Here is a 13298-nt window from a genome sequence, read left to right as displayed (position 1 = left end):
TTTCGTCACAATTAGCGCGTCGCAAATTCATTGGCACGGAAAATTACGTTCCGTCACAATTTAGGGACGGAATCTGGGACGAAATATAATAAATTGTTTGGCCAACCATATTTATTCCGTCCCAATATTGCGACAGAATGATTTAATTCCGTCTCAACAAAGTGACCGAATATTCACATTCCGTCCCCACAGCATATTTTTGTGTTTTCCAATCCTGTGACAGAATATTTACTTTCCGTCCCTATTTATTTATTTTTATTTTATTTTATTTCTTTTTTAACAAATAAAATGTATTCATATAAATAATGCACATTAAATTGTATCATCAATTTTTAATTTAAATATTCATATCGAACTAGAAATTCATATCTGCAAGCAAATGTTCCATAATAAACATAGCATATAAGTATCTCCATATAACAACAAAATATCAAAATTTTATCACTACATCCAAAAGGTTAATGTTCTAACAACTTAGAATTGTCTACAAAAATCAAACTCTATAATTTAAATTCTACATTCCAAAGTCATTAATATTACTCATTGACATTTGTACCATCATTTGAATTGCTTCCACGAGTTCCATTACCAACAGAAGGATCATCTTCATCTAAATCCATTAAATCCAAATCTATATTTGCATGTTTAGCAAATACGGCAAACATTTTATTTGAATATCTATTTGATTTAGATGTTGAGCCACGGGTGAGGATGCGTCCATCCAAACTAAGTCCATATACTATACCCTTTGCATTTCTTCCTCCAACAACTCAATCATTAGTGTATCATAATCAATTGGCTTCAGTTGAGTAGCAGCACTCTCATTATTACAAGACTCAGAAGGTTGAGGTTGAGACTCAACTTGTGAACATAGATTTACAAAGTTATCCTAGGAAAAAAATAAACAAAGATAAACATGTAATGAAGTTAGAGACGCATAACAAACAGATAACAAAAAGATAAGTAATGCCCCAAAAGTACAATAAACATACACATTATATACAAGACAAGAAAAGGGAACCATACAAGCCTCCTCAATCAATAATTACCCCAAGGCCAAAACAAAGACCACAACTCTACAAATACATCACAATTGGTAAAACTAAGATGGCAGCTTTATCAAAGGCATATATACGTGTTAAAGGCATCTGAGATATGTTCAATTGAAAGGTCTCACTTAAGCATAAAAACCCCTTAGTAAAATAATTTTCAAGGAAACCATTATGTACAGGTAATAACACTTTCTTCCTAGATACACATAAACAGGGGAACAAGTTTTATTCATCAATCGACACTCGTGAAACAAACAATTTTATTCACCAATTGACACTCGTGCAAGAACAGCAAGAACGGAAACACGGGACCAACTGTCAAAGCTATCTCTAGACATACATGTGCAGCAATCTTTTATTATTAAGGACACAATCACAACAAAGAAAAGGCCACACAATTGCAGCAAATAAAGTCAAGGCTTTTTTTCTACTTTCACAAATCAAGAAAAAATAATGGACAGAAAACTTGATACTCACATATGCATCACTTGATCTCTTATCCACAAAGGTTTGTGTCCCCTTCCTAGTGTGACATTTTTTTAATACTTCACCCTTGTGTGGAATTCTTCCTAAGCTCTTATTCTGCAATTGTTTAGAGGGCACACATATGCTAAGTATATTATAATAAACCTAGTTAACATATTATCACAAGTAAAATATAACTTACCAATTCAAGTTCATGTTTTAATTGATTCTTTGACCCTTGGGTGTGCAATGAACCTCCATCCCTGGACAGCAAAAAATGCAGGCTTACAGCAGATAGCAAAAAACCAGAAAAACAGGGCTAAAGCAGCAAAAACACAAATAGACCATCACTAATTAGCTAACTATATATGTCTCATTCATGTTAGTTCCCATTCATTAGTTCGTGATTCATATGGAATGGGAATTAACATCAAGCTAATTACACTAATTAGCTAACTATATGTTAATTTCTCTTGGTTGGTTTTGGATTAACATGGAAATTACATTAATTAGCTAACTCTATAAAACAAATGCTCTCTAGTCCAAATCTCTTAACCACAATGGTTTGCCATCTACCTATCCTTAAAATCATGCCCTAACACAACCATTACTACATGAGAATTATATAATCCATTGTATTGTGAACCTAATTTCAATTAAAAATATATCTAATCAGTTATGAAACAGAAAGAATCATATCAAAGGGAAATATATTGAATAAAATCGTCATATAAATTTAACAAACAATCAAATCCCAAAATTGAAATAGCAAGACAAGAGTTTCAATATATATAAACAAATCTAAACATCAACATGACATAATAATCAAGGAAGTGTGAACTACATATGCATATAAAGTGGGTAAATAAGACTGAATAATAGAGTAAAAATAACAATGTGAAAATGATAACTAAAAAGATATTTACATAGTCAAGGATAACGATGTGAGTTGTGAACTAACTAAAAGTGCCAAATTATTACTTCAACAGATAAAGGGGTCGATAAATTTCATGAAATGGAGAAGACTGAGAAAGTGTCGGAGAAAAGGGGGTGAGAAATTTCATACCGATTGAAAAGAGACGGTGGTAACTGGTGTTGATATGAGACGAGACGAGAGAGAGACGGTGGTGAAGAGAAGAGACGGTGGTGACTGTGTTGAGAGGAGAGACGAGAGAGACGGTGATGCGGTGGTGACTGTGGTTAGGGTTCTTTCATCTTGTGCGATTTCTTTCTCTGCTTTTGATAGTGCGTTAGTTCTTTCAATTGATTTTAGGGATTTGCCTCAAAAGTCAAAAATATTAAACTTAATCTTCTTTTTTTTTCTTTTTTTTTATAAGGAACTTAATCTTTTTTGAAACAATAATAAAATTATCAAATATATTTTAATTGTTTTTTTTTTTACAATTAGATTAATTTATAGTGTACCCTAAAAAAAATTACTTTATTCATAAAACTTTTTTTTACCTTGTCAAAAAAAAAATATTATAAAAAAATATAATCCATTTTATTTCACTAAATGGCACCAGTTTTCCCCCCTTTTATTTCACTAATTTTTTGGAATAAGGTTGAGCGGGAAATACAAATTTCATCCCAATCTTGTGACAGAAAGTTGAATCCGTTCCAATATAGTGACAGAATATAGATTTCGTCCCAACCAGATAAATAAAGTTTTAATAAAACACGTGCGACAGAAATGCGTCGCAAATTCCGTCCCCATTTGATTAGTTTGGGACAGAATTTAATTCCGTCACAAATTTCCGTCCCAATTTCATTTTTTTCTAGTAGTGTACACTCAAAACAATGTCAACAAGTAAGTAGATCACCTTTTACCAACTTTTTATCTATTGTTTTTTTAAAATGTTTCTAATCTCTATTAAATTATTTTACTTATTTGTTTTAATTTATTAAATTAAATCTAAAAAAAACTAAATTTGCATCATCATAATTGTATGAGTAACCAAAAAAATCATCATAATTGTATGCATCCTTTTACATTCTTCAAAATATAACTTATAAAATGAGAAAGTTTAGTGACTAATAGGTTCACTCTCACTCTTTATAACCACCACCCCCACTTTCTTTTTATACTCATTTCTAAATCTTAATATTTGACATTTTCACTCAATCTTTGAGTGTATTTCTACAATGGTGCTATGTATTGATATTCAACAATATTCATTTGTATTAATGTTTAGTTTTTGTTCTTCATTTGTAGGTTGAAAGAAATAATTTTTCACTACAAATAGAATGTTAATGGATGAAAAGACCGGTATTCTCAATTACTCTTATCAAATTATACTGTTCATTTAAAAGTTATCTTTAAAATATTTTTTTTATCATAACAATGATTGTAAGTGAACAATCTTATTTTTCTCATTTATTTATTGATATTGGTTGTTCATTTGTTATCGAGAACATAGAACGGTTATATTATTTTAGTCTACTTACTCCATATCCATGTGATAGAACCAGAGGAAGAAAAAGGCATTTACTAATTTATAGATTTTTTGTTTGAGTCATCATTTACTTTTTCCAAAATAACTCTTGGGTACGTATTCTTCAACTCTTAATAATGTTTTATGTTCCTTTCTTACTTGTCATGCATTCCTTCACTAATTTATTAATTTTGTTGGGTTTTGAATGTTGGCTACAATTTTGCAAAAACAACAATAGACAACTGTTGGACAAAGATGCCTGAAGCATGTTCGTGCAACATGTGTCTCCTGAAGCTTAAGCGCGTTATACTATGTTTTTAAATCTTTGGAAGATTTGATTTACAAATAAAGATCGTGATCCAGCTAGCTAAAACGCGTCTTCCACTGCAAGTAAATTAAAAGGCGGTTTGTTTTATTTGTTACAAAAATATGTTTCAATATTTTTGCATCAAATCTTTTAATTGAAGAAAGATTTTTTTGGAGTAAATATTTTCTCAAAGAAATATTTTTGGGACTGAAGATTTTGTTGAAGATTTATTTTTCCAGCAAATCTTGCGAGCTGTCATTGAAGATTTAATCAAGATATTCTGAAGATCTAACTTGAAGATCAAGATTATTCAAGGCTATAAATACAAAGGCCTAGAACATTGTTTTATTCATGTAATCTAAACCGAGTCTACAAAGCGTGAGTTTTAGGGTTTAGAGTGTTTTAATTGTGAGCCTTTCTTATATCACGTTGATGCAAGCTTAGGACTAAGGTTTGTGTTGTAAGCTGTGTACTAACTCCGAAGCTTTTAAGCAAGGAGGTTAGGTAGGTTTGTAATCGATACCTTAAGCTTTTAAGCACGGGTATAGTTCGATTGTTTCTTGAAGGGTGACTTCGCCATCGTTATTGTCTGTAAATTATCACAGGTTGTGTGGTAGTGAAAGGGAGTGAGACAGGGTCTCATATCTAGGAGTTCCTAGGTAGAGTATAGCACGGGTAGTCGCTAGGTGATAAGTCGTAAACGGGTCGTTTGCTGAGGGCTTAGAACTAGGGCTATTATAGTGGATTCCTCCTGGATTGGTATCCCCCAGAGTAGGTGTGTTTACACTGAACTGGGTTAACAAACCTACTGTGTTCTTTATCATTCTGCACTTTATTATTTTGTTAGTCTGCTGCTTTATATACTTAAGACAACTGTTATAGCTTCTGTCACAGCACTTGTCCACAGCGTGCCAGGAATTTCAGATTTCTATGGCAGAATATTGACTAAAATATCTATTGATTTTCATGCATCTTTACGAGAAATTTGTAAAACAAATGGTCACTCATATAAGAATATAATATCATCTATTGTATATTCAGTTTCACCATTTTATTATTTATCCATTTTGTATTTCATATTCTTCATATATGTTAATCCATAATTTTTATGGTTAGATATCTATTATATTGATCGGCCAAATTATATCTTGAAAATTGATATAACATCTTTTACTATTAAAAGGAAGCTTGAATTGCTCTTAGGCCTTCTTTATGATAATGTGGCACCTCTAAGAGAATTTCTTACAAAAGAATATATCAATAATGAAAAATGAAAAAATTTAATTAAAAGTGACCAACTAATATTATAAGACCTACAAATTTATATTTTGGTTATGGTTTAGAGAGAGACATAAATGATACCATGACCATCAAATTCTCATGATTGTTGGAATTCTAAAATAAAATTCTCACAAGAAGATATATCAACAAACAATTATGTATTCTTATATTATTTGTCTCAGCTTTCTACTAAAAAATTCTCTGATAAACAAAAAAAAATCTTCCTTAGAAAAAAAAAATAATAATATGTAATTTTACTAAAGTTATTGTATAACTATGAATATAATTTTATATTTGATACCAAACTTTTTAGAAAAGAGAATTGATAAATACGAGAACAATAACATGTCTATTATTAGTCCATAGAAGAAAAAATAATTGAAATCAGTCATGAGATTTATTTTATGCCTAATTGCAAATAATTATAAACACCAATTAATAGTGTGACTTTTGATTATCTGCAAAAGAAACGGCACACTAAAATGAAAAGAATAAAACTCCATGTGTTATTGTGATTTTTGCATAAAGAGTTCTAATTTCTTATGCTATAAATTAACCTTTGCATAGTTAATTTGTAAAAATATAATGCAATGATAACTAAACACTCGTTACAATTAAATCTTATGACTGTTGGAATGCTTCTCAATGTAACCATGGTCCTTATATAAACTAATATCTATTCACTTATATCACATACTTTTTGTTTAGTCATGCTCTCTCATTTTTTGGATTTAAATTATTTTGTATGTTTTCTATGTATAAATATTTTAGCAAATTATGTCTATATATATATATATATATATATATATATATATTATCAACAAGTAAGTCAATCACTATATATATTTATTTTTTTAAGTATATACATATGAATGTTATTCTATTTTCAATATCCATTTTTCACCTTTTTAAGGACTGAAGTTTAAAGATTGCTTTATGGAAAAAATATGGTCATTACAGTGTGATGATTGTGGAGCACGTCAATTTGATCGGAAGTTTTCCTTCTATTTAAACCATAGATTTGGTATGTTTTGTAAAAAAAAAATCTATGTCTCAACTACATTAGAAATAATTTGAATGTATATGACCTATGCAAAAGTTTAGAAGTTAAAGGTTATAATTTATTTTACGACATCTCTATAAGCGAACTTTAAATTGCTCTTATTTCTCATATTTTCTTATTCTTTTTTGACCAATAATACATTGAAGAGGAGTTAAATTAGCTATTTTAATATCTATCATTTAACTATATGATATTATTATATTTATAACAATTATTATTTTTCATTTATAAAAATATTTTAATTATATATTTAATCGAACCCGTGCAACGCACAGGTTTACCCCTAGTACTATTAACATGAATATTGTGAGTTTGTTCATAGATTCATTATTTCGTTTTTAGCGCTTTGAATTTGTATTACATCATTTTGAATAAATAAATGATAAATGAATATCGATTTTTAGTAAAAAAAAAATATAAATAAATACAACCTGCTGAAAGGAAGAAAAAAAGACTCATTTTTTATTTATTTCTCTTTCGACATTATGGGTCTGTTTGTTTAAGCTTTAAAAAAATGTTTATTTTTTTCGAAAAAAATCTAGAATTTTTTTAGAGAGTTTAAAAAAATCTAAAGCTATTTTTCGTTTATTTACAATCATAAAAATCTATTTTTTTAGAAAATGATTTTCAAGAAAGTTATTGAAAATAGCTTTTCATTTTGAAGTGAAAAATAAAATTTTTACAAACATGATTTTTGAAAAAATCTGAAACAAATAGAAGTAAAATAAAAATGAATTTTTTTTTTGAAAAAAATAGATTTTTTTCTTGGAAAATCTTAAACACCTATATGACGCGTACAACAAACGCATGTTATTCAATTCTTGAATGATTTGGTATGTAATTCACTATCACCATCGCTACTGCAATCTTTCATTATCCATCTTTTTAAATTTGAATTCTATTTCATTCTAATTCATAATCGATTCATTCAACCCAATTTGTTTTCTGTTTGCGACACTCTTTCGTTCTCCGTCATTCATCATAACGCTACGCTAGAAAACCTCACAACACAACACGTTCGTGTAACTCGCTCACTCGACTCGCCCCGTAATTCGTTCTCTTCGTTTTCCATTTTTTCATCATGCCGAAGGCTAAAGCTGATTCCAAACCCGCTGATAACAGGTAAATCGTTTCTATCCTTTTTTTTTTTTCTTTTCTTCTGATTTTGATTTTTAGGTTTTAGATGAACAATTTTCATCAACAATTTGTAATGAATCGTTCGATCTTGTTTTTAATTCGATTTTCATGTATGATTACTTGAACCCTAGAAATTATAACTCGTTATTTTAGGGTTTCAAGATTCTGCTGCCCTTGCATGATTGTATTTGAAATGGAAAAGAATTTGAAGATTCTTGACTAAATCTTCAATTTCTCTGCAACTGTAATTGCAAAATTTTTAGATTCTTGACTAAATCTTCACGTTATAATGATACTTTTGTGGTGAATTGCTTCACAGTTGCTTTCACTACTTGGGTTCTTGGGTTAATTTTGATGATGTGGAAGCTATTAAAGAAAAAGTTCCTTACAATGTTTTCAAAGTTGAGTCCTTTCCATGGCAGGTAAATTTTCTCTGCCCTCTTTGGAATTCCTTGATTGTTTTTCATTTGAAATTATTACACACTTCTGAGACTGTTTGGGAGAGCTGGTAAAAACAACTTATGATATGTGCATAAGTTGTTTTAAGCTTACTTCCTTAAGCTCATTCTTATGAAAACAATTTGACTTTATTTTATCTTTTGTTACAAAAGTGGCTTATACCTAAGAATTTGTACAATAAGCATGTAATTAAGTTGTTTATCCAAACAAGGCCATAAATGATTCTGAAATGCTAAAGATCCTTCTCTACCCTTGTTCCCAAGTCAAATTTTAGATGGTAATTTTAGTATTTTAAATTAAATCTTATGTTCTTGTAGCACAGTCCAGAAATAGAGAATAACTATATATTTGTGTTGTGATTCTAGATTAACATTTGCATCACTTTTTTCAGCTCATGAAGTATATGAAGATCATCATAACAGAAGGTTGCTGATAATTGTTCTGCTCTTAGGAATAGTAGTATTTTGCTACTACCACCAAGGTAAGGATATAATTAATTAACTTTCACCGTAGAATGATAAAATTGAATAATAATTAACTTTTAATATTTTATTTATCTCACACCGTTTTGGCAGGAACAGTGACCAATATTAAAAGAATGATATGCAAACTGAGGATATATTTATCAGCAGTTGAAGAAGATCATTATGCAAATGGTTCTGATTTATTAATATTCGGTTATCTCACAATTAAAGTAGCAAAAAAATAACTTCTCAGAAGAAAATAAGTTCGGAGAGGGTGGATTTGGTGCTGTGTACAAGGTAACATTTCAAAATTCATCTGCTTGTGAAATGTTTCGTACAAATAGGAACTTTGAAATGTAAATTGAAGTATGAATTGGATAGTAATGATGCAATCTTCCAGTATGAATTTCATTTTTTTTTAGATGCAAAATTGAATATGTCCCTTAATTGAGTTTATGTCCCACGATATCCCTAAAATTGATAGCTTGAATGCAATTTCAATGTGAATACTTCATAACTTTACATGTAATTGGGGAAGAAGACCTTTTGTGCCTTAGATGCAAAATAAAGTATATGTCCCTATTAAGTTTATGTCCTACGATGTCCCTAAAATTGATAGTCTGAATGCAATTTCAATCTGAATGCTTCATAACTTCACATGTAAGTGGAGAAGACCCTTGGTGCCTTGGTGACAAAATTGAATATATGTCCCTTAATTGAGTTTATGTCCCACGATGTCCCTAAAATTGATAGTCTGAATGCAATTTCAATGTGAATGCTTCATAACTTCACATGTAATTAGAGAAGAGGACCCTTGGTGCCTTAGATGCAAAATTGAATATATGTCCCTTAATTGAGTTTATGTCCCACGATGTCCCTAAAATTGATAGTGTGAATGCAATTTCAATGTGAATGCTTCATAACTTCACATGTAATTGGAGAAGAAGACCCTTGATGTCTTAGATGCAAAATTAAATATATGTCCCTATTCAGTTTATGTCCCAAGATGTCTCTAAAATTGATAGTCTGAATGCAATTTCAATGTGAATGCTTCATAACTTTACATGTAATTGGGGAAGAAGACCTTGGGTGCCTTAAATGCAAAATTGAGTATATGTCTCTATTAAGTTTATGTCCCATGATGTCCCTAAAATTAATAGTCTGAATGCAATTTCAATGTGAATGCTTCATAAATTCACATGTAAGTGGAGAAGACCCTTGGTGCCTTAGATGCAAAATTGAATATATGTCCCTTAATTGAGTTTATGTCCCCCGATGTCCCTAAAATTGATAGTCTGAATGCAATTTCAATGTGAATGCTTCATAACTTCACATGTAAGTGGAGAAGACCCTTGGTGCCTTGGTTACAAAATTGAATATATGTCCCTTAATTGAGTTTATGTCCCACGATGTCCCTAAAATTGATAGTCTGAATGCAATTTCAATGTGAATGTTTCATAACTTCACATGTAATTGGAGAAGAAGACCCTTGGTGCCTTAGATGCAAAATTGAATATATGTCCCTTAATTGAGTTTATGTCCCACGATGTCCCTAAAATTGATAGTCTGAATGCAATTTCAATGTGAATGCTTCATAACTTCACATGTAATTGGAGGAAGAAGACCCTTGGTGCCTTAGATGCAAAATTGAATATATGTCCCTTAATTGAGTTTATGTCCCACAATGTCCCTAAAATTCATAGTCTGGATGCAATTTCAATGTGAATGCTTCATAACTTCACATGTAATTGGAGAAGAAGACCCTTGGTCCCTTAGATGCAAAATTGAATATATGTCCCTAATTGAGTTTAAGTCCCATGATGTCCCTAAATTGATAGTCCGAATGCAACTTCAATGTGAATGGTTCGTAACTTCTTATATAACTGGAGAAGACCCTTAGCTGCTTAAATGCAAAATTGATAGTCTTGGTTTTTTTTTCTCTGTATGTGTCAATGAATGTGTGACTTTGTTCGTTTTAGGTTGAAAATTTTGGGTCTTTCAGGACAAGGGTGTACCTTCCAACTAGTGATATTTATGTAAGTCATCCTTTTCATATTGTGATGCTTAACTGAGCTGAACCTTTCCTATGAACTAGGACATGTGGTTGATTGATTGATATGTTCACTGTTATCATCAAATCTTTTTTGGCTACAGGTCGTGATTATGAAATTAGGCTTACCGAATCGGCAGATTGGTTTGAATGCACTTTCTAGATCATTGTCACAGAGAAGTATGGCAAAAACGATACAGGTCTGGTTACTCAAATATCAGTTTTTTGGTTGCCAATATGTAGTGTTTATTCTAAATTTTAAGTGTCCGGTGTTTTGCTTCTGAATGTTTCTCAGGTCATTGGAAAGGCTCGCGTGCCAATTATTAAATTCGTTAAAGAAGAGTGCTCTTTCCTTTGATATAAGGTTTTAACGACATTCTCCTCTTTGATTTTTGATTTCTAGTTTTTTGTTTCACACTTTTCCTTGACTGTAATTTGCTTATTGCGTATGCCACTTAATGATGTTAATGTCATCATAATGTTTTAGCTTACTGGTAATTTATTTATATAACTGTATATGATATTAGATGTTGTTTGAAGTATTTAACTTGAACCTCTTTGCATATGTTGAATTTTTAATATTTTCTATATTTGCGCAAACTACTAGTTGAAACTACTAAAAAATCATGATGGCTTTTAATTTATTGTCTGTGTATTGTGGAGTGGGGTTATTTTGCAATACCATATGCTATATCTTTCATGGGAATTTTTTTTGACATGATATATAATATGCACCATATGAAGTCGTTTTTGTGCTTGTTCATTAATTTTTCTTCTGTGTACATACAAATTCTGCTTCACTCACTGTTTTTTGTATTTCCACTGGGAGGTCATTTGTTGTTTTTCTTCCATCATGCATTTATTTTTCTTATCAAGTAGGTAAATTGTTACAGAGCATAGACTTATAATGCAATACAACCATACTATTAATTTCACACTATTAAATTTTAACATTAGTCACTACGTATTAAGGCAAGTTGCAATTTCATTATGCTTCTTATACTATCACTAGATATGCATGGTCGTCACATGTCTCGATGTCTGATTGTGGTGTTCTTGCTCAAATTTATGTGCATAAAAACCAGTTTAACCTATTTCAGTGTTATGTTTTCTTTTCTTTTTCAAAAACTCAATATCACTAATCCATCGCGGAATTATATGCTTCTTTTCTTCTTCAGTTTTGATATAGACAATGGACCTAAAGCTGCCTAGTATATTCAGGTTTGCTTTTGTTATTTCCACTACTTAGTCTCAAGATTCATTTTTCTATAATTTGATCAATTTATAAATTCTAATACATACTATTAATTTATAAAGTTTTGTTTAAATTCTCCTGTAAATAAATAATGGAAGAAAATGATTCTATGAAATTCTTAGATATGTGGTTGGCGTTATACCGTGAACTGTGTTATATTGATCAAGGTGCTAAGAAGTTGATATTTCTTTAATTTAAGGGAACCTATTAAGAAACCTAAAAGAGAAAGTTTTATGTTGAAAAAATAACTATTTAGAATTTTTAGAAGTTGACTTCACAATTTCCAATGCAACAACTTGGAAGCATATAATGTGATGCCCCTAGTGTGGGCAACACATTCCTTTTAGAAGTTGCACATTTTTCAAATTATTCACAATACCTTTGAAAAGAGAAGCCCTCAAAATACAAACATTTTTAAAACTCTACCTGCACTGAGAAATATGTCTTTTTCCCATTTTCTAGAAGGAATAAAAATTATATTCTCGTGGGGATTCAATGTTGGACTTAACATTATGTATATTCTTCTTCTCGGTTGAACCAATGAATTTGCAGGAAGCAGTGGCTAAGTGGCCTCAACTGCGGCCGTGGTGTTTGATTTTGAAAGTATTTTTACAACAAAGAATTTATTTTTTTAATGAGGTATGAGTTTTTCTTAGGAATCTTGTATCTCTTGCACTTATCTCGGTTCTTGATTTTCTAATGGAAGATTCTTGTAAGTATGCTCTCCTAACTATATATTTGTGTGGTGATTCTAGATTAACATTTGCATCACTTTTTTCAGCTCATAAAGTATATGAAGATCATCATAACAGAAGGTTGCTGATAATTGTTCTGCTTAGACTACTGCACTTCTCTTAGGAATAGTAGTATTTTGCTACTACCACCAAGGTAAGGATATAATTAATTAACTTTCACCGTAGAATGATAAAATTGAATAATAATTAACTTTTAATATTTTATTTATCTCACACTGTTTTGGCAGGAACAGTGACCAATATTAAAAGAATGATATACAAACTTAGGATATATTTATCAGCAGGTGAAGAAGATCATTATGCAAATGGTTCTGATTTATTAATATTCGGTTATCTCACAATTAAAGTAGCAAAAAATAACTTCTCAGAAGAAAATAAGTTAGGAGAGGGTGGATTTGGTGCTGTGTACAAGGTAACATTTCGAAATTCATCTGCTTGTGAAATGTTTCGTGCAAATAGGAACTTTGAAATGTAAATTGAAGTATGAATTGGATAATAATGATGCAATCTTCCAGTATGAATTTCATTTTTTTTAGATGCAAAATTGAATATGTCCCTTAATTGAGTTTATGTCC

General features: G+C 30.5%; 2 long non-coding RNA genes across 7 annotated transcripts; one reads left to right on the top strand and one right to left on the bottom strand.

The window, feature by feature from the left end:
- Nucleotides 1-382: 382 nt before the first annotated feature.
- Nucleotides 383-2823, bottom strand: LOC123896936. Its single transcript, XR_006804700.1, has 4 exons — nucleotides 2584-2823; nucleotides 1720-1780; nucleotides 1530-1634; nucleotides 383-889 (listed from the first exon to the last, which is right to left on the bottom strand). It is a non-coding gene; the product is annotated as an uncharacterized LOC123896936 (long non-coding RNA).
- A 4585-nt stretch (nucleotides 2824-7408) lies between these two features.
- LOC123896935 lies at nucleotides 7409-13298 on the top strand. Of its 6 annotated transcripts, none has more exons than XR_006804696.1 (11): nucleotides 7409-7725; nucleotides 8060-8162; nucleotides 8591-8680; nucleotides 8781-8960; nucleotides 10643-10699; nucleotides 10818-10913; nucleotides 11009-11077; nucleotides 11892-11934; nucleotides 12521-12607; nucleotides 12750-12856; nucleotides 12951-13298. It is a non-coding gene; the product is annotated as an uncharacterized LOC123896935 (long non-coding RNA). The 6 variants fall into 6 exon arrangements; XR_006804694.1 differs by having other exon boundaries at nucleotides 7446-7725; nucleotides 8775-8960; XR_006804699.1 differs by lacking the exon at nucleotides 12521-12607 and having other exon boundaries at nucleotides 7446-7725; nucleotides 8775-8960.

Source organism: Trifolium pratense, linkage group LG7, assembly GCF_020283565.1.
Source record: "Trifolium pratense cultivar HEN17-A07 linkage group LG7, ARS_RC_1.1, whole genome shotgun sequence".
Classification (NCBI taxonomy): Eukaryota; Viridiplantae; Streptophyta; class Magnoliopsida; order Fabales; family Fabaceae; genus Trifolium; species Trifolium pratense.
The sequence above is the reverse complement of the archived record's forward strand: the minus strand, read 5'-3'. Positions and strand labels throughout refer to the sequence as shown.